Below are 16,614 nucleotides of genomic sequence, written 5' to 3'. Positions count from 1 at the left end.
TGACCCTGCAAGGAGGTGCTGTTGTTCCTGTTAACAGACAGAAATCTGAGACGCAGGAGGACTGCCGGCGGGTCATCCAGCTGGTGAGGGCAAAGCTCCATTTGCAGGCCCAGGCCTGGCCCGTGCAAGGCCAGACAAGGTGTAAATGACAGACTGCAGAGGGCAGAAAGAATCTTTTAAACAGATTGTTAAGCTTCTCTGGGTTTCTGCCAAGGCAGTTTGGGTCCTTGGAGGGTCTCATCCTCTTCAACGAACATTTATCCACTGGGCCAGCAGAGGCAGCAGCCCAGAAGCCAGGGTCCCCGGCAAGTTTAAGGACACTTGCCCACCATGGACTACTCTGCCTGGTGGGGCACGGATGGTGTGCTGCTGCAGGTTCCCTGGAGATGGAGAGGGGGCGAAGGCGGTGTGGAAGAAGGAGGGAAGGGTGGGGCCATCTGGACCCCCATCGGAGTGTGGGGGTATCTGCTAAGAGGGGCTCCAGGCAAACAGAAACCATGCGCCTTTGTTGAGTTGATCAGAACAGCGTCTCTGGACAAGTGGGGGTTGGCGCAGCACCGAGACCCTCTGGAAGGTTTCAGGCACCATCTGCGAGAGGCTGCGGGCAGACTGGCACCCCAGGCAGTGCCGAGTTGGTCCAGCTCTGTGACCAATCCAGTTGTGCAGGCACCCGATCCTCAGTTTCCCTCGGTGAAGATAGAGTATAGTGCCCCATCATGGCACAGCTGAATGCTTCTCCAGAGATAAGCATTGCAATACCCCCATTTTACAGAGAGAAAATGGAATCCCTAGAGGACAAGTAACTGGTCCAGGGTCATAGAGCTGATTGGCTGTCCGATCCGTTTCTGTGCTGCTCCTGTTTTCAGTCTAGCACCTAGCCCAGTACCTGCAACCTAGTAGATGCTCAACAAATGTGTGTGAAACCAAAATGAACTGGGATGGGAGCAGAACACTCAGGTCTTCAATCTTAAAGGAAAGACAGAATTTAGAAATCCGGAAATAACAACAGTTGTTCTGAGCCAGAGCACCTGGAGTCTGGATAAATAAGCCAGCCCAACCCAGGGACCCCAGGCAGCTGCCCACACAGCTCCACTCCTTTCTGCAGTGAAAATAAAAGGGGCTCTCTCCTTCCTCCAACTGCACACCCCAGCAGCTTAGGGTGAGGAATAGCCTAAGGACTTTACCTTAAAATCTTAGAGCTGAAAGGAACCTTCCACAGTCTCTAGTTACGATCTATGGAATGTTTTCTTAAATGATTTTTATTAAGTTCATTCAATAAATATTTATTGCGCATTCACCAGGAACAAGGCCCTGTATTGCTGAAACAAGAAGTGTGATCCTTGTTAAAATTAGGAACAAGTGTGTAAGTCAGGAGTTTTCGACAGCCAGAAGTATTTCGTGAGCAAACATAAGCATTCAATGCAAACTGTACATATAGTAGCTATTATTTCGAAAAGCAAAGAGCTAAGGTTAAAAGAGGTCAGTTTCTGGAGAAATTATTCCCTTCTGGGTGGACAAAAAGAACAATTTCCAGACATACAGAACTGATAGATGGGCTGGGGGGGTATCCAAAGCCTTTTCCCAGCAAATACAGACCCAATCCACTTTAGGACAACTGAAGAAAGCTGAAGATTTGACATCAGGCAAAACAAGCCTAGACAAGCCCCTGAAAAGTCAGGAAAGAACTACAGGGAATTCAGGTCTGCAGAAAATCAAAGTTTAATTAAGTAATTGAAAATATGAAATATGGCAAAAATATGAAAATAGTCAAAGGTTAGAGAATGAGCTGCCTGGTGGTATAGGTGTTTGCTTTTCTTTAAGTCTTGCTCTAAGCTGATACAATATCTCAGTCAGAGTCTGAGTTCAACAGCTCTATGGGGATCTGCAGCCCAGAACTGTGTTTGAGGTGAACAGAGACCCTGTTCAAATTTAGTGCAGTTCAGTGCTTTGTGAGTAGAAATCCAGCTAAATATTCACGTTTCCTATGACCCAGAAAGTCCTCTCCTGGAGACAGATTAGATAGATGATAGATAGATAAATAGAAGATGGATGGATGGATAGATAGATAGATAGACAGACAGACAGACAGACAGACAGATGATAGATAGATAGATAGATAGATAGATAGATAGATAGATAGATAGATAGATAGATAGATAGATAGATAATAGCTGTCTGAGCCTCTGGCTGCCAAAACAAAATACCATAGATTAAATAGACTGGGTGGCTTAAACAAGAGACATGTATTTCTCAAGTTCTGGAGGCTGGGAAGTCTAAGATAAGTTGCCAGCATGGTCAGGGTCTTGGTGAGAGCCCTCTTCTGGCTTGTGAATGGCTGCCTTCTTTCTGGCAGAGAGAAAGGTCTGGTGTCTCTTCCATTTCTTATAAGGAACAATGGGAATAACAACTAACCCCATCATGGGGGCTCTACCCTCATGACCTTCTCTAAACCTAATCACCTCCCAAAGGCCTCACTTTTTAGCACCATCACCCTGGGGGTTAGGACTTCAACATATGAATTTGGGGGGGACACATTCAGTCCTCAATAATATCCAACAGAAATGACAGGTTTAGTCCACCAAAGGACGTGTACAAGAATATTTGTAGCAGTTTCATTCATAATAGCCCAAACTTGGAAATAACTCAAATGTTCAACAGGAGAATGGATAAACAAATTGTGGTGTATACACGCAATGGAATAATGAGTGAAGGACAAACCCCCGACAATATGAATGACTCACACAGGCATTATGCTCAGAGAAAGAAGCTAGACGCAAGAATACATATTTAATTCAATTTATATGAAGTAAAACACAAGCAAATCTAATCTATGGTGATAGAAGTCAAAATAATGGTCGTGTTAAAGAGAGTACTGACTAAACAGGGACACAAGGGAATTCTGGGCTTCTGGAAATATTCTGTATTCTGATCTAGGTGGTAGGAGTAAGTGTGGAGTGTGTGTGTGTGTGTGTGTGTGTGTATAATAATATACCAAGTTGTACATTTAAAATTAATGTACTTTATGAAGGTTATGTCCTAATAAAAAAAGAAAAAACATTTCTATCAGGAATGACAAGTACATGATGGACACACTACCACTTTCCCCTCCCTTGCCCATGGCAGACATTGCTGATTAATCACCATATTCCTTTTATTGAGATCAGCTTCAGAACCATTCTCAATCCAGCACTCCAGCTAGTTTGCTTTGAGACAAAAAGTATTAGCTTTCCCTCACGTATACACGAATACTTTAATTAAGAGAGAAGGTATGCCATCATCTTTGATTTGTTTAGTCACACTTCGGGGAAGCCTGGCTTCCACTGTCTGACTAATGGTGGTTTTCCTCAATTCCAGGTTTATTTCCCAGAAGAAAATGCCTTCAGAAGAGCAGACTTGGAAGCTGGAGAATGAAAGCACTAGGAGAACATAACTGGGAGGAAGCCCCCTGACAAGATTGGTGAATTAACTCAGCTCTACAGGCAATGGGACCCAGAAAAGGCTAGAGTTTGACTGGGGCCTGCTTCCTACCATATAGAACAAACTGGGTTTTCTCTACTAGCAAGTATTCAAGATGGAAGAGGAGAGGCGTACAGGCTGGACTGCAGGACATGACACCTTGATTTGCCCAAGGTCCTCTGGCCACTCAAAACACAGCCTCCACTTCAGCCATCACCCAGTCTCCTCAGCATCTCATCAGAGATGCTAACACTTCCTGCGGATTCGCTCCTCACAGCTTACAAAATCTTCTACATCCTCTATCACACAACCCACGTGATCTGAACAGAGTGGAAATACCTCCCCCACCCCATTTTAAATAAGAAAGCTGAGGTTCAGAAACGTTGTGTGACTCCCAAACACCCTGTTAACCAAGCAAGAAATTCAGGATGCAAATCCAGGTCTGCCTCACTCCTAAGCCTATGCTCCGTCTTTGTCATCTCCTTTAATTTTAGTTTTTATTTTTATATCAAAGCTACATATGCACAAAAATGGTCAAATCATTCTATAAGATTTGTTATGAAAATGGCAGTCCCCCCGCCCCATTTCCCTTCGCTGGAGCCAACAACTTTCACCTCTTTAAACTGACTGTTTTGGAACTTATCTCCACAATATGGGGAAATAGATCCCCATATTGTGGATCTGTGGATCTGAGTCACTGTGGAATTTCAGCATATTGAGAGAACAAATAAGATCCTACAAGTTTCCAGAAAGAATAAAGATAATGTCACCTACAAAGAGCTAGGAATTACGATGGTCTTGATTCTCTCAACAGCAATACTGGAGCACAGAAGGCTGAATGAAAAGGACCCCTTTTCATTTTTCTGAAATTCTGAATGAAAAGGGCCCCCAATTTAGAATTCCATACGTAGCCAAACTGTCAATTAAATGTTAGGGTAAAATAAAGACATTTTCATTCATTAAAGGTCTCAAAAGGCTGACCTCTCATGTATCCTTTGTCGAGAAGCAATTAGAGGATACCCAATTCTCTACAACTTACGCAAAATTTTGTTGCTGTTGGCCCACTTCTGCAAGTCTTGCACTTTCAGAAAAATCCTTTTTCTATCAATTTACTAGGATTTTGAGAGAGTGAAAGCGGATGGATTCAATCAATTATCATTACCCAGAAGTTCTCTGCCCTTTTATTCATTTTATAAGTAACGGACCCTTCAAATAAAATCTTATGCAAAAGACAAATATATAAGACACACAAAAGCAACATTGCACTGGTTCTAGTATGGTTTCTCTCCATTGACTAACTTAGGACAGTTGCTGCAGCTAATTAATGAAAAAGGAATTATCAAATTAGAACAACACCATTTTGTACCCATAACTTAATTAATGGATCTAAGCACTGAGTATCAGCAGCTGTTATCACCCCCTACACGCACTCACACACAAAGCGATAACACAACACTATCTGTGCATTTTGATGAAAGAACACACCAGCTATCGTTGCCCAAAACTCAAAATCTTACTTGATCAGCCTCTGGATCCAGCTACCAAGCTACTGGAAATACAGAGGACAGAGGACCTGTTGAACTGTACCATTAGTGTGCAGTCAGCAAAACCCAGTCTGGGGAAGATGCACTGAAATACGCTGGGTTCAACGTATGAATTAAAAGGGCAGGGGAAAGGTATGGAGGAAGAATCTTGGGATTAAAAGAGACTTACATGACATATCAAATAAAAAAGTAGGTAAATCCACACCCATGTTCATAGCAGCATTATTCACAATAGCCAAGAGGTGGAAGCAACTAAAATGTCCATCGACGGGTCAATGGATAAACAAAATGTGATATAGATACACAATGGAATGTCATTCAGCCTTAAGAGGAAGGAAATTCTGACACATGCTACAGCATGGATGAACCCTGAAGACATAATGCTAAATGAAAGAAATCAGTCATGAAAAGACAAATGCTGTGTGAGTCCCCTTATGACATACCTGGAACACTCTGATTCGTAGAGACAGAGGTAGAATGGGGGTTACCAGCCGGCTAGGTGGGGATGGGGAGATGGGCAATTGTTTCAAGGTACAGAGTTTCAGTTTTCAACATGAGCAGAATTAAATGAAATAGAAAACAAAAAGACAATAGAAAAAATTAATGTGACAAAGAGCTGGTTCTTTGAAAAGATTAACAAAATTGACAAACCCTTGGCTAGACTCACTAAGATAAAAAGAGAGAAGACACTAATTAACAAAATCAGAATTGAAAAAGGGGAAGTTATCACGGACACCACAGAAATACAAAGGATCATCCAAGAATACTATGAAGGACTATATGCCACCAAATTCAATAACCTAGAAGAAATGGACATGTTCTTAGAAACATATAGCCTTCCAAGGTGGAACCATGAAGAACTGGAAAATCTAAACAGACCGATCACCAGTAATGACATTGAATCAATCATCCAAAACCTTCCCAAAAGCAAAAGTCCTGGACCAGATGGCTTCACTAGTGAATTCTACCAAACCTTCAAAGAAGATCTAATACCAATCCTGCTCAAACTCTTCCAAAAAATTGAAGAAGAGACAGTACTCCCTAACTCATTTTATGAGGCCAACATTACCCTGATATCAAAACCTGGTAAAGACAACACACACAAAAAAAAACACAAAAAAAGAAAACTACAGACCAATATCTCTGATGAATACAGATGCAAAAATCCTAAACAAAATTCTAGCAAATCGAATACAACAATGCATTAAAAAGATTATTCATATGACCAAGTGGGGTTCATCCCTGGGGCACAAGGATGGTTCAACATCCGCAAATCCATCAATGTGATACATCACATAAACAAAATAAAGGACAAAAATCATATGATTATATCAATTGATGCAGAAAAATAATTTGTCAAAACACAACATCCATTTATGATTAAAACACTTAATAAAATAGGTACAGAAGGAAAATACCTTAACATAATAAAGGCCATCTATGACAAGCCCTCAGCTAATCTCATAATTAATGGTGAAAAACTGAAGCCCTTTGCTCTTCGTTCAGGAACACGACAGGGCTGTCCCCTATCACCTCTGCTTTTCAACATAGCGTTGGAAGTCCTTGCCAGAGCAATCAGGCAAGAGAAAGAAATAAAAGGCATCCAAATTGGCAATAAAGAAGTTAAATTGTCACTTTTTGCAGATGACATGATACTATATATAGAAAACCCTAAAGACTCCACTAAAAAGTTATTAGAAACAATCAACGAATACAGTAAAGTTGCTGGCTACAAAATCAAGGTACAAAAGTCCATTGCATTCCTATATACTAACAATGAAATCTCAGAAAAAGAAATACAAAAAACAATTCCTTTTGCAATTGCAGCAAAAAGAATAAAATACCTAGGAACAAACTTAACCAAGGTTTTGAAGGACCTATATGCTGAAAACTATAAGACATTTTTAAAAGAAATTGAAGAAGACACAAAGAAATGGAAAGACATTCTGTGCTCATGGATTGGAAGAATCAACATAGTTAAAATGGCCATGTTATCCAAAGCAATATACAGATTTAACGCAATCCCCATCAAAATCCAATGACATTTTTTAAAGAAATAGAACAGCCGTTATGGAAGGCAGTGTGGAGGTTCCTCAAAAAATTACGAATAGAATTACCATATGACCCAGCAATCCCTCTCCTGGGTATCTACCCAAAAAATCTGAAGACATTTATCCATAAAGACACGTGTGCTCCAATGTTCATTGCAGCTTTGTTTACGGTGGCCAAGACATGGAAACAACCAAAATGTCCTTTGATAGATGAATGGATAAAGAAGTTATGGTATATATACACCATGGAATACTATTCAGCAGTAAGAAAAGATGAAATAGGAACATTTGTCTGCACCAGACTGCATTCCCACCAACAGTGTATGAGGGTTCCTTTTTCTCCACAGCCTCTCCAACACTTGTTACTATTTGTCTTGTTGATGATAGCCATTCTGACTGTGGTGAGGTGATATCTCATTGTGGTTTTTATTTGCATTTCTCTGATGATTAGTGATGTTGAGCCTTTTTTCATATGTCTATTTGCCATTCGTATGTCCTCTTTGGAGAAATGTCTCTTCAGGTCGTTGGCTCATTTTTCAATTGTGTTGTTTGTTTTGTTGTTGTTGAGTTTCATGAGTTCCTTGTATATTTTGGATATTAGCCCCTTATCGGAGGCACTGTTTGCAAAAATCTTCTCCTATTCAGTTGGTTGCCTCTTTATTTTGTCGATAGTTTCTTTTGTGTTTCATATAGTCCCATTCATTTATTTTAGCTTTTACTTCCATTGCCTTTGGAGTCAAATTCATAAAATGCTCTATAAACCCAAGGTCCATAAGTTTAGTACCTATGTTTTCTTCTATGCAGTTTATTGTGTCAGGTCTTATGCTTAAGTCTTTGATCTATTTTGAATTAATTTTGGTACATGGTGACAGATAGCAGTCCAGTTTCATTCTTTTGCACGTGGCTATCCAATTCTCCCAGCACCATTTATTGAAGAGGCTGTCTTTCCTCCATTGCATGTTTTTAGCTTTGTCAAAAATTATCTGTCCATATTTATGTGGTTTTATTTCTGGGTTCTCAATTCTATTCCATTGGTCTATGTGTCTGTTTTTCTGCCAATACCATGCTGTTTTGATTATTGTAGCCCTGTAGTACAAGCTAAAGTCAGGGAGTGTGATACTTCCAGTATTGTTCTTTTTTCTTAAGATTGCTTTGGCTATTTGGGGTCTTTTGTGGTTCCAAACAAATCTGATGATTTTTAATTCATATTGGATCGATGGGACAATTTCCTCTACCTTGGCTTTCCCCAGTGTCATTCAAGACCTAGCTCAAAAGATACCTCCCCCAAGAAGTCTTCTCTCTTCCAGGCAGAGCTCTCTGCTCCACTGGCTGAATTCCCATAGCAACGTGAATACATCTCTCCTGGAGCCCCATCACATGGATGGATCTTGAGAGTATAATGCTAAGTGAAGTAAGTCAGACAGAAAAAGCAGAGAACCATGTGATTTCACTGATATGTGGTATATAAACGAAAAACAACAAAAGAACAAGACAAACAAATGAGAAACAAAAATTCATAGACACAGACAATAGTTTAGTGGTTACCAGAGGGTAAGGGGTGTGGGGGGTGGGAGATGAGGGTAAGGGGGATCAAATATATGTTGATGGAAGGAGAACTGTCTCTGGGTGGTGGACACACAATGGGATTTATAGATGATGTAATACAGAATTGTACACCTGAAATCTATGTAATTTTACTAACAATTGTCACCCCAATAAATTTACAAAAAAACCTGAAAAGAAAGCAAGCTGTTGCAATCCTGGCTTTCAGCTAACATATTCAAGCAAAACAACCATTTCACCTGAATTAACAGAGGAGAATTTGGGAGCGAGGGGGCCGACCGCTGGGCCTACCTCACCTCTGCCTTGCTGAGTACTTTTGCAAACCTAAGTCTCCTCCCTGCATTTGAATCCCTGGTCCTGAGCACAGCCCACCTCCATCCCTAGGGACATTCTCAGGGAGCTAAAACAGCTGAGCTCTGCTGGGGTCACAGAGAGAAACAGGCCTCAGCAGCATAACAAGCCAGGGTCTCACCGACGAGTACAGAAAACAAGGCTGGGATGCCCTTATTGTTAGCTGTCAAATTTCATTTTCTGGTTCCCACATTCTCTAATGTGAATTCTGCTGAAATCCTGTGCCACCATAATGTACTGTCACGGGGTCAGGATTCCCAGAGCTTCCTATCGGTTTGTGGTGATGAGGGTCTCAACTCCAAATCCCTGATGCTTACACAAACCAGGACCTCTGGCCCAGGTAGGAGGCTGTTTGTGGAGCAAGTGGTGAAGACCACAGCTGCTGGTTCAGGCTGCCTGGGTTAAAAGCTGGACTCTGCCACCTGAGCTGAGGCAATGGCTAGTTAGGGTTTCTGGGCCTCTGTTTCCCTACATGTAAAGTGTGGATTGTGACACCTTTATTTCATAGGGATGTTACAGGGCCCCAATAAGCTGAAATATGTCAAGTCTTTAAAAAGAGAGGCAGCCTGCCTCAGGGTAAGGAATCAGTACTTATTATTATGTCATTTAATGACACAGCGCCAGGTCCACAAAGACCAGAGAGGAAAAACAAAGAGGAGGGTCAGGTCTCTACCAATGATTCCTCGTGTCCTGGGAATGGGAGAGCTTGAGAAGTCTTGCTGCTTCCAGACTTGTTCATCCAATTGCCTGCTCGATACCTCAAACTCAATATGACTAAAACCCAATTCATGAGCGCCCCTTCCCCCTCCAACGCTGATCCTCTTCTAGTGTTTCCTGTCTCTCTGAACGCTCTCTTGCCTTCCCAGTTAGATGAGCCAGAAACCTAAGTAGCACCCTTTACTCCTCCTCATCTCACTGCTGACCTATCATGTCGTGACCTATCATGACAGAAGGAATTCACCTTCTAATTACGTCGCCAAGTCATTAACTTGTCTCCATCTCCCCTCCATCGCCCCCCTGGATGCTTTCGGAATGGTGCTCCCTGAGGCTGTACCACACGCCTCTTCTTCTCGTCACTACCATAGTCACCACTTAATTTACTTCTGTGATTATTTGATTAATATCTGCCTCCTCCACTAGACTATAGGCTCCCAGAGGGCAGGGCCCATGCCTGCGTTACATACCATTAGAGCTCCTGCACTTAGCACGTGCCTGGCCCGGCACATCACAGCTGCTCAGTGGAGATACACAGAATGAACTAAATATTAGCTTGGAAAGGAGCATGGGTCTCCCATTTACATGCTGTGGCCCAAAGAAGCCTGCACCTTCTGCAGCTTTTAGTGCCCTCCCTATAGAAGACACATCACCTCTGCTCTCCTCCCCTTGGCCCTCCTGCCTGCTCCTCACAAACGCCAGGCCAACTGGAGTAGACCTGGATCAGTATTGTTTCCATGGAAACCTGGCCCCACTGAGCAAAAACATCCACTGCAGGTCCCCATACCATCTATCAAGCCTGTGAGCCCTCCAAGGCTGGGGGAAAGACATGTAGCCACAGTCATCTGAAGACCCCTGCGCCATCCAAGAACTGCCTCCACTCACTCTATTCTGCCAGCTGGTGCAGAGGGCTCACTGCACATAGTCACTTGCTCAGTGAGTACTTACTGAGCACCTACTATGTGTCGGGCACTATGTGACATGGTCGGAGCACCTCGCTGAACAAACATGGCAGACACAGTCCAACAGCCATTCTCCCCTTGGGAGAATTATACAAAGTGCGAACAAAACCAATTTTGGTCAGACCCCCGTAGGGTCTTTCTTAATCACTCCAAACCGGGTACTATATTCCCTCTGTAAACGCTCAGTTTAAGAATGGGCATATGAAAATCCTAGCCAATGAAACTTGAGGGGAAGTCTGCTGGGGAGCTGCTGGGAAGGTTTTCCTCACTCTTACAGAGGAAGATAAGGAAGAAACTCCTCCTCCTCAGGCCTACACTGGGTGATGCCTGGAGCTGGGGCTGCCATCTCGTGACCTTGAGGGAAATGGAAGACGCTCTGACAGTGGCATAGCTGAAAGAGTCACAGAACCTAGATCCTCAATAACACTGGCAAGCCTCTGAACTCACCACCCTGGAACTGCTCTGCCCCTGTTCTTGTGGCATGCAATGATAAAAGCCCTCATTGTTTACGCTAATCCTGGATGAGTTTTCTGTCACTTGTAGGTAGATGAAAGCCACCTACAAGGGCAGGGCAGGCAGCGAACACTTCCTGAGCAATTGCTGGATATCAGGCCCTGAGTCACAAACCTTAAATCTCTCTCTCAGTACCCTGACACCCACCCTAAGAGTTGGAAGCGATTATGTCCATTTTATAGCTGATGAACCTGAGACCCAGTGATCAAGAGGACTGGCTCTGTCACACACTGAGTGCCCGGTGCAGTTGGAACTAAAACCCAGGTTTCTGGGTCTCTTTCCAGTACACTGACAACAGAGATGTGTTCTATCACCATGTTCATTGGAACTCTCCATTACAAGAACAAGGGTTGAGCCAGGCCCTTGGAAGAGGGCATGTGTTGGCTCCCATTTCCAACTACAGAGAAGGCATAGGGATACTCCAGGAACTCAAAATCCATCTCTCCCTCTCTCTGATCTTTGCTTCCTTCTGACACCACGCTCTTAGACCAGCTGTCAACCACAGCCACCAACAGCCTTAGTCTCACTTCCCAAGGTCCAGGGCCCAAAAGGACAGGGCTCTCACTTTCCACAGCTTGAATTTTAGCGGCCAAGCTTGGGCCACATGCCCACTCCTTGGACTGCTCACTCTAAGTCTGAATCCTGGGTGCCAATTTCTGACTCTGTGGCTTGGGTAATCCAACCTCTCTATGCCTTAGTTTGCCCATCCTGAAACAAGGAAAATAGTAGTATCTGCTTCACCAGGCTACTGTGAGTTAGGTCATTCATCTACCCAGCAAATACTTAGTGCATGCCGACTATGTGCCAGGCAGTACGTCAGGCACTGGGGCTACAGTAGAGGACAGAGACCCTACCCCTATGGAGTTTACTGTCTAGCAGCGTTTCCTATTTGAGCTGAAATCTGGGGACTCACTGCCTTGCCTCTCCTTACGAATGTTCCCTCTCTTCACAGTGAATCATTGGCCTCACGTTCACTCAGGTACTTGGAACATACAAAATATACAAACTACAGAGATGAGTTTTCAGGTTCTGAGATCGGTTCCATCACATGTAGTAACGGCAGTATCCACAGTTCTAGAACTCTGCTCAGTCCTCTGATCTTTCTGAGCCCTGGCCCTTACGCAGTCAGGTTTGACCCCATAGTACAAGACTTCTATGTTCAGGCCCTCCAAAAAGCAGGTTTCCTTCTTCCATGCCCTCCATCCATTTACTGAGCCCTCGCTATGCTTAAGCTTGGAAGATGCAAAGGTGAATAAGACCCAGGCCCTGCATTGCAGGAGCTCACCATCTCTGAGACAGACAGTTGTATAAACACGGTGCAATGTGATTGGGGCTCCAGGAGAGATGTATTCACGTTGCTATGGGAATTCAGCCAGTGGAGCAGAGAGCTCTGCCTGGAAGAGAGAAGACTTCTTGGGTGAGGTATCTTTTGAGCTAGGTCTTGAATGACACTGGGGAAAGTCAAGGTAGAGAAAATTGTCCCATCGATCCGATATGAATTAACGTTCTTTGAACACAAGCAGCAAAACTAAAGTACGAGCATTGATAGAAAAGGAATGCTTTATATACTTTGATCCTGCAATTCCACTTCTACAATTTGACTCACAGATTTACTCATTCATATATGAAATGACATATGTTCAAGAGACACACTACAACACTATTTGCAAAGCAAAAGGTTAGAAATACTCTAAATATCCATCAGTATGAGATGGTTGGATTAGTTGCCGGTGGCTGCGATAACAAGTTACAAACCAGGTGGCTTAACAAAATGGATTGATTCTCTCATAGTTCTGGAGGCCCAAAGTCTGAAACCAGTATCACTGGACCAAAATCAAGGAATTGGCAGGGCTGTGATCCCTCCGGTGGCTCTAAAAGAAAATCTTTCCTTGCCTCTTCCCACTTCTGATGGCTGCGGGCATTCCTTGGCTTGTGGCCACATCACTCCAATTTCTGCTTGCATGGTCACATTGCCTTTCCCTCTTTTTCTGTGTCAAATCTTCTGTCTTCTTCTTCTAAGGACAAATGGGATTGCACTTGGGGCCTACATGGATAATCCAGGACAATCTCCCCATCTTAATGTCATCACATCTGCAAAGTCCTTTTTGGCCATAAAGTTAACATTTACAGGTTCCCAGGATTAGGATATGGACATCTTTTAGGGGGTCATTGTTCAGCCGACCACATGATGCAGCCACACGACGGTGTATCACGCAGACATTAAAAATAAAGGGGTATCTCTCTGGGTATTAATATGAAATGAACTCCAAGATACATTAAAATTTTAAATAAAAATGTATATAATTAGGATCCTTTACTTGGTGGAGCGACCCAAATCTTCATTGCTGAATAGTCTGAATCCTCCATGGTCCCATCTTATGTTGGTTGCTATAGTTTTCCATTCACTTGTACTGTTTAGTACCAAGGTGTACCCCAAACTTGAAGTACCAAGGTGTGCCCCAAACTTGCATATATAGTTCTTCTGCCACATTGTGTAACAGCAACCCAATTTCCCCTCTTTTCAGAGAAATACGGAGACCAACATGGCCATGTGGCAGTCTTAATTCAATGGAATCATTGTGGCATTCCTCCATCAGAATTACATCCTTTGAACCAGCAGAGCTCAAAATTGCACAGACTGAGGAAACAATCCTGTAGGTAAGTTACTCACTGTAATAGTGAGAGGAGCCCCTCCCACTTCTACCCCTTGATTACTATGGGAGAAACAGTCGCAGATTCCAAGCACATAGGGCACCTTGTAAGACAGAACCCCAACCTTTCAGGCCAAATGGTAGCCTAACCACGTCTTCAGCAGGCCCTCCCACAGTTCCATCAAGTCAACTGCTTCTAGGTTATAGGGCACGTGGTAAGACTAGTGAATTCCCATGAAGACAATCCATTGTTACACTTACATTGCTCTGAAATGAGTTCCCTGGTCAGAAGCAATCTCATGTGGAATACCAAGACACTAAATGAGGAATTCCATGAACACACAGATGGTCGGGTGGCAGTAGTAGTTCAGGAAGGGGTAGAAAGTCCCTGTCTAGAATAAGTGAGTGTCTGTTCCAATGAGGACCAAATCAATGTCCCTCTATGATGGAAGGGGTCCAGTGTAATCAATCTGCTACCCGATGGCTGGCTGACGGGTCACCCCACCTCCAGGAATGGTAAGATTCTAAAATGTCTGGAGGGCATTGTTTCCTTCCTTTCCTCATTCACTTAACAATTTTCTGAGGCCCCCTGGGCTCAGCCCTATGCTCAGCCTGTAAGTGCACAGCCGAGTCTGGGCTCTTGGCCACCATGTCAGACTCAGGGTGTTTGTACACAGATACATGAGACACAAGATGGCTGCAAATGCATCCACTTCTCAAATAGAATGACATGGCGAAAAGAGCCCTGGGCAGGGAGTCCAGAGCAGTCTAGGTTGGCTGTCAGCACCCATGGGATGTGAATGGAGGCACACTGGCTCACTAGGCTCAATCTCCCCATCCTTGAAATGGGACAGAAGCCCCAGGATAGCAGCAGGTACCAGTGGTGGACCAAGGGTGGGTTGGTTGGACTGCTTCCCCTTGGGTGCAGGCAATAATGGAGTCAGCTGTCTATAGAAAATTTTTTAATAATCAACTAATAGTCTGTTGTAAAGAATGTCAGGAAGAGAACACTCCTTACCAAACAAGTCTTGTTTACCTAAATTCTAAACAATTTCTACCATTACTATTGTTTTAATAATATATGTGTGTAAGCTAAGTTTTAACAATGTATGTGTACGCTTTAAATTAGCACATATTTACTACTTTTCTTTTAATAAACATTCTATTTTACATGGATATAAACCTGGAGAAATCCCACTTAGACCATTGGCCCCAGACACACACTGACCCAGCTACATGTGTTTATTTCTAGAATAAGTTTGTAATGGTTGGGAATCTGTCAAACTCACTTTTGTCTCAAATTTAAACAAATAAATTAAAGATAAGAGATATTTAAGAGAGGTCCCCACCCATTCAATCTCTAATTCCTGATGCGTCAACTGGAGGGAAGGTCACCTGCACCATCTAGTGGCAGAAATGGTGATTACAGCTACATGTACCTGGACTTCCTCATCCCCAAAGGCAACTCTGTCCTCTAAGGTATGAGTGACATATGGTTATTGAGCACTCGAAGTGTGGCTTGTCCAAATTGAGATGTGCTGTAGGTGTAGAAGACATACTAGATCTTGAAGACTTAATACGAAAAACAGGATAAAATATCTCACTATTGTTTATACTGATTACATATTGATTTTATGATTACATGTTTAAATGATAACATGGGAGGGGAGGGGAGAGAGCAGCAAGGAGATTTAATTAGACAAGTCCACCCCAGGGCTGACTGCATCCCGGGTCTTCTAGATAACAATGAGCAAGTTCCTTCACTTCTCAGGGCCTTAGACTCCTCATCCTTAAAATGGACTAATACCTGCATTACAGGATGATGATGATTAAATGTGATCAGGTGAATAAAATTCCTGAGATGCAGTGGGTGCTTAGTAGAAATTCGTTTCCCTCCTGATCAAAATGGGTTGATTAAAATGGCAGGAAAACTAGAGCAGGTGGCCTCCCCAGGCACTGGCAGAGGGTCTTGACTTACTTCCCTTTTCCCAAGTTATTGCTAAGCTGCAGGTGCCCTGGCTGGGTGGTCAGCCTTCCTAATTGTGAAGGACCGGCTTGAGCTGTGGCCCTCCTAGGTACCCTCACTTGGCGCCAACTCTGTGCCCAGCACACAGAGTTGCACACAGAGGGGCACCAGCTTACTCTGCACTCTGCCAGGCAAGGCCGAATCTGCCCTTCCGTCTGCGTCTCCTGGTCCACACACCAGCCCCAAACCTTCCTACTGGGAGCTGTACCCTGTCCCTCCACACCCATGACTGGGCATAACCTTCCCACTGGGAGCTGTCCCTGCCCCTCCACATCCATGACTGGGCATGAACTGCTCGCCCACTGCCACCTCGCGGTTCTGTTTGCTCCCTGGACCAGCAGTATCAGCATCACCTGGGAACTTGGGGTGATACACATTTGGGGGGCTCAGACCAACTGAATCAGGCTAGCAATGTTGCAACACATCCTCCGGGTGATTCTGACGCATGGTGAAGTTCAGAACCTGGGTAACGTGGGCATGGGGAACCTGGTGGTGTCCTTCTCACCTGCTTCTTTACCTCACAATGACCCAGAGGGGCGCGCCATTATCTCTAAGTCCCAAAGAGCTCTCACTCGGTCTCTTTCTCTGCTGAGGATTTGCTTCAGACTAAATATACTCCTTTTTCTTCCATACCAAATGGTTTCTAGATTCCTCTGGAAAGAGTAGGCGTTGGTGCTCCATGGAAGCATCAGAGACAAAGAACAGGGCCATGCCTCTGTTCTCCCTTCTCCTCCTCTTCCTGGTTCATTCAAAAGAGTACACATGGCGAGTGTTCAAAAAGTG

Source organism: Rhinolophus hipposideros, assembly GCF_964194185.1.
Source record: "Rhinolophus hipposideros genome assembly, chromosome: 15".
NCBI classification, from domain to species: Eukaryota; Metazoa; Chordata; class Mammalia; order Chiroptera; family Rhinolophidae; genus Rhinolophus; species Rhinolophus hipposideros.
The sequence above is the reverse complement of the archived record's forward strand: the minus strand, read 5'-3'. Positions refer to the sequence as shown.